The sequence below is a fragment of the Amphiprion ocellaris genome, chromosome 11, assembly GCF_022539595.1.
Source record: "Amphiprion ocellaris isolate individual 3 ecotype Okinawa chromosome 11, ASM2253959v1, whole genome shotgun sequence".
NCBI lineage: Eukaryota > Metazoa > Chordata > Actinopteri > Pomacentridae > Amphiprion > Amphiprion ocellaris.
This window is the reverse complement of record NC_072776.1, coordinates 6,779,771-6,785,770: the sequence shown is the minus strand read 5'-3', so window position 1 is coordinate 6,785,770 and position 6,000 is coordinate 6,779,771. Positions and strand designations below refer to the sequence as shown.

At 37.4% G+C, this 6,000-nt stretch overlaps 1 protein-coding gene across 1 annotated transcript in view; it reads left to right on the top strand.

Annotated features, from left to right (window-relative positions):
• The first annotated feature begins 243 nt into the window (after positions 1-243).
• dop1b (DOP1 leucine zipper like protein B) overlaps positions 244-6,000 on the top strand; it is a 28,267-nt gene continuing 22,510 nt past the window's right edge. Inside the window, exon 1 of the mRNA XM_023285909.3 lies at positions 244-479. The gene's annotated coding sequence lies outside the window, so the exon portion shown is untranslated. The remainder of the gene's footprint in view (positions 480-6,000) is intronic.

Here is a 6,000-nt window from a genome sequence, read left to right as displayed (position 1 = left end):
CTCGCACATCCTGGAATGTACCAACGCCGGGGGGTGGTGATGTCTGCATTTCTATTTTAAAAGCTGCATAGACTGAAACTAGTCTAGTTTCGCCCCGGGCAGGAATATAGTCGAAGTGTTTTTTTCGTATATTGACTTTTACATGACTGTTAGAAGACAAACATTTTGCGGGCACTGCTTTAAATACCCACCGCCCTACCCCTCTACTCTGCTCCGTCTGGGAGGTTGAACCGGGCGGCCGCGCTGAGCTCCGGATCAGCTGAGTTTGAGGATCTCCGCCCCGTTATGACTGTCATCGCTGGCACTCCGAGGATGGTTGTCTTCACTCATACACACAAACACGGGACAAAATGAGTCCTCGTTTTCACTGAGGGGCTTTCTGCTATGATGTACCGTCAGGACTGGGGCTGTCTCTTCTTCGAGTGCGGCTGCTTTGAAGCGAACGAGCTCCGGCACGTCTTGTGCTTGTTTCTCCGTTGGTGAGTCATTGATGCACCTGATAGCTAGCTAAAATTGTTTACGTCTTTGTGCTTGGTTCAGGCTAAATTCTTCAAACCAGACAACTTTATTCACATTTTTAACCTTTAAAAAATGCATTTTAAATATTTGTTTATATTTCAAACCAGCTGTATCTCTAAATATTGCATAACTGACAAAATATAAGCACAAGCTAGCTGCACACAACACTGTAAAAACACCTTATTTATTTCCTCGTGTGAAGGCAGTGATGCTATCATCCAGTCTGTGGTCTGAGGTCGTGCAGTTACATAATAGGCTCACAGTAGAGATGCTACAGTACACTCACAGGCCAGAAGCTGCTGCAGCCAACAGTTATTTGGCCACAGTTAATGCTGCATCCACTCCCCCCTCCTCATCAGGCTGCTGCACATTGAAGCCTGTCGGTCAGGTGACTGAGTGTGTCCACCCTCAAAGCACACACTTCTGTAGAAATGCATGCTTTTTATCGCACCGACACACGCAATAAGGAAATGAGAGTGCACATTTAGTTCTGCCTGTCCTACACAATTTGATTATCAAGCTGTCACCTGTGGTTGAGCGGAGTTTTTAGGATCCTCAATTTCTGTGGTGGTTGCACTCACAACAGCTGCAGGAGGAATTATGACTCGAAACAACATCTGTAGATCCCCAAGCAGTTTCTGGGTGTTTTTGTGCCACAATATAAAGTCCTGCATCTCTATGGAAACAGAACAATCATGGCTAGAAATAGAGAGCTGCTCGTGCAGTATGACAAAGGTGTGTTGCCGTAAGTTATAAAAAAGAGAAAATTTAAAGTTCAATTCCTTTGATATTGTTTCTGAAAAAATTGAATCAACTTGTACAACATTTTTCCAAGCGGCCACAGGGTTTACCAAAACTGGAGGAAAATTGGTGAATCTACATACTGTAGATATTTTATTTCTTGCATTTTTTATTAGTTTCCACACTTGTCTCCAACCTGCAGTTCATCTGAAAATTCATAGATTTTTTTTGTCACGTGGCCATTGGTCGCAGCTAAATCTCCAAATGCTTTACAGTTGCTCTAAAGGCCAAAAAATTTCTTGCTTTTCACCAAATCTTGTTACAGCAGGTGGTTTATTTTTGACACATTTTTACATCATACACAATTTGATTATCAAGCTGTCACCTGTGGTTGAGCGGAGTTTTTTAGGATCCTCAATTTTTGTGGTGGTTGCGCTCACAACAGCTGCAGGAGGAATTATGACTAGAAACAACACCTTAAACAAATCTGTGTAGATCCCCGAGCAGTTTCTGGGTGTTTTTGTGCTACAATATAAAGTCCTGCGTCTCTATGGAAACGGAACAATCATGGTTAGAAAAAGAGAGAACTCCAAAATACCGCTTGTGTAGTATGACAAAGACGTATTGCCATAAATTATAAAAAAGAGGAAGTTCAATTCCTATGACATTGTTTGTACAATACCTGAAAAAAAATGGATTCAACCTGTACAACATTCTTCCCACATGCCCACATGGTGCCCACATGATTTACCAATATTTATTACTTGCATTTTTAATTTGTTTCCACACTTGCCTCCAACCAGCAGTTCATATGAAAATTCATAGCTTTTTTGTCATGTGGCCATTGGTCGCAGCTAAATCTCCAAATGATTTACAGTTGCTCTAAAGGCCAAAAAATTTCTTGCTTTTCACCAAATCTTGTTACTGCAGGTGGTTTATTTTTTGGCACATTTTTAAATGAGACATTGTAGAATGTAATATCATAGTTTTAATGGAACTGTAGGTCACACATGATACAGTCAAGGACTACTGAAAAAATAAAAATCCAATGCAATTTCTGGCTTCCATAAATGGTGTTTTGTCAGTTTATGCCTTTCAAACCCAGCTGTAGATTTTTGGGTACCTAGGATTAGGAAAACAATAGTTAAAATTTATATTCATCTAGCTTTTACTTGCAGTATTTTTACTGTAAGCTGTTTCATATTAATGTGAGTGATGTCCGAGGGGAGAGAAGCACGTTGTAACATATAATCCACGAGTGACAGGGATTGTTGGCAGGATTTTAGAAATACTGAGGTCACAAGTTGAGCATGTGGCTTTTGTGCAAAAAAAAAAAAAAAAAGGCGCATGTGGGCAGACTGGTAGTAGGAAGTTATGGTTCAGCAGTTTAATCATCTTTAGACGCATTTTTATGGAAGTGATAAATGATGAAAGAGCTTTAAATTTAACATACATGTTATAAAGTGGGTGTTTGTAATGAAAGATAACTCTTTGTGTGTATGTTAGTAATTCATTGTTAATTAAATATGGCACCAGTTCCTCTAAAAAATATATTATAGCTATTTTTCAAAACTGCTTTTCTTTGAAATTAAAACATTGACATTTTGCAAAAACAAAAAGCAATATATACATCGATATTGAGGTGTACATTAAGTAATGAGAAATTGCCCTTCCGTCTTCTGTATATTTGCAGTCATTTTGAAATCCCAGTGTCGTTGCCTGACACCTCTACATCACACACTGTGCGCTACATTCTCCTCAGCATTAGAGCAAATCTTGACTCCCATAAGTCTTCTGTTGTGCTGCCTTTACACCAGGCCAAGAGGCACTTTTTAACTGGATTTTATGTATATATGCCTGGATGTCATAGAAGTTTTAACAGCTCAAGAATAAAGCAGATGTACTGATGTGTTCAGAAAGAAAGCTTCTAAAGTGAGTACGTTTTTCTCTCTGAGCAGCATAAAGGAACTGCACACACATTTTTATTATTACTGGACTATTATGATGCTCTTTTTCAATAAACAAGCTGCAATTAATCCAGAATTCTGCTGCATGAGCACCAAATAAGACCTCAAGGAGAGCCTTTATCTTCTGCATTCACTTTAAAATTCTTTTATTTGTTTACAGCGCACTTCTTTATGTTACACCAGACTGCCTATCAGAATGTAATCCTTCCTTTAATTTATGTACCAGGAAGCCACATTAGATCTTCCCGTTCTTCTCTTGTAGCCGTTCCAAAAGCCAGAATGGAAACCTTAAGTGATGCTGTTTTTAGGCCATAATGATCCGAGCTGCTCAAACAGCATTTAAGTGGAGTTCACTGGCTTTTATGTAAAGTCATGTAGTTTCTAAAGTGTTCTGATAATGTTATAGTTTAATGTCGTCGAACCATTCTTCTGCCATGTGTAGAACTTTTTATGTAAGTTGTACTGAAGTAGGTTCTATTTATTTTTCTTATAAATCTGTTTGTATGTTTTACTTGATGTGCGGTAGTTTGTGAGTGCTTTGAATTCTGTTTGACTCCTCTGATAATTTTGATTGATTGAATTCATAGTTTGGAAACAGCTCTTTCCCAACAACATCTACAGGATTCTCGTCAGAATTCTTCTTATTTACTCATGAAAAATCAATCATTAGGATTAAGGTTCAGATAGGTGAGTTGTCATGTTTGAATACTTGCATCTTTGATAAGATACTCCATTGTAATTAGCTCATGGGAGATGTTTGAAAATACTGACTAGGTTTATTTGCTGATACTGATAGTGGCTCAGTCAGGAGATGAAGGGTCATTTTATATTTTCCAAGTTATCTCCAGGTTTTTCTCATTTACTGACTCATCACTCTACTGTCCTTTCTTAACAAGAGATAAACTCAACAATCATACCATGGGTCAAATACAGGGCCACATTCACCCCAGTTTGATCTCAAGTGGGCCGGACCAGTAAAATCATAACATAAGAACCGATAAATAACAAGTCCTAATTTTTCCTTTGTTTTGTGGGAAAAAAACTACATTCTGAAGATATTCACATTTAAGAAATTAGTTTTCTACAAAACATTATGAACAACCTGACATTTCTTCAGAAAAATAAGTTCAATTTCAACAATATTATGCCTGACTTTATCTTTTACACATTACAGCTTCCAGATCACAGTATCTGCAAAGGCACAAAACATTTAGTCACAGGTATCTGGAACTGAAAGATATTGTATTTTACTTATAAAGGCACCAAAATATTCCAAAAATGAGATACAAAAGGCAAAAGCAAGAAACAAAATGACAAAAAAAATGAGACAAACGACACGAAACAACAAAAAACTGACAAAAATTTTGACAAAAAAGTTACAAAAAAGGGACAAACAAGACAAAAAATGACAAAAACATGAAACAAAACAACAAAAATATGAGACAAACTATAAAAGTCAGACAAAAAAACAAAAACAAAATATTACAAAAATGAGACACAAAATGACAAAAGAACAATGAGCAATCTAGTATTTTACTTTATGATCAAAACACCTTGTCAAGGTCTAGGAATTATTTTAAATATTTATAGTTTTGCAAATTTACAAATTGCAGTTAATGTCTTCTTCTTGGACCTTCTGGCGGCCTGGTTTTGGCCCGCGGGCCGCATGTTTGACACCCTTGGTCTACTGTGTGTCGTGTACTGTTATGAGTACCATTTATTATGTGTCTTTTATTTAGATGTTTTTAGTATGTTTTTTAGTTTGTAAAAGGTAATAAAAAATGCCCATTAAGTGTTATCAGAGTCTAAAGTTGTGCCTGTTTTGACTGAGCAACAAGAACCCATTTTATTCAGGTTATTAAGTTAGGAGATGGAGTAAGAGAGCAAAACATTTTTAAACATTTAACTAGCACATCTTGGGAATTTAGGTTGTATCAATGACTCAAAAGATTAATCTGTTGCTGTTTCTTAGATTTTTAAATTATGTCTCCACGCCGGCGACAGCCAAGTCCAGAGGCTTTATGATTTGTGTGTAACCCGTCTGTAACGTTCTCGTGACTGTGATATATTAGGAACGCCTTGAGGGAATGTCTTCAAATTTGGCACAAACACACGCTCAGACTCAAAGGTGAAATTATTAGATTTTGTTGATCAAACGCTACTGTGACCTAACAAATCACGTTTTTGGCCGCAACTCAAGAATTTTTACACCCAGTGTCTAATGCGATAAAATTACAAAGTGATGGCATTTTATACCCATAAGGTCACAAGTTAACTTCAATGAGTTATGATAATGTTCTCCAAAAACACCATAACTAAGATTGTGACTGTTCAAATTTTATTAGATACCAGTTTGATGACACTAATCCTGTGGAGCATCTGTGTTTTAGAATGTATTGCTTTTTTGCATTAACAACCATAGTGTCTACTGAGTCAAAAGAGACATTTTTTTTCTGGAAATTATTCAAATTGCTTCAGAATCTTCAGTCATATATTATGTTAGTTTGGACAGAAACGGATGTTTGCTGAAACTTTACTGGATGCAACTGCAAGACCATGATTCGACTTTATCATATCTTTGTCAGTTGGCAGATCATTTCAGCGGTAATGCAGCGTCATCCCGAGCACGTGTTGTTCTCAGTGGTAAAGCCCTCTCAGCTCAGCCACGGGGAGTCCAGATGTCAGTGCTCCACTAATCCTGCCTTCCTACTCACCCTCCCGTCTCTGTGTTTAGCTTCATTCAGATGCCTTATATGCAGACACATAAACAAAA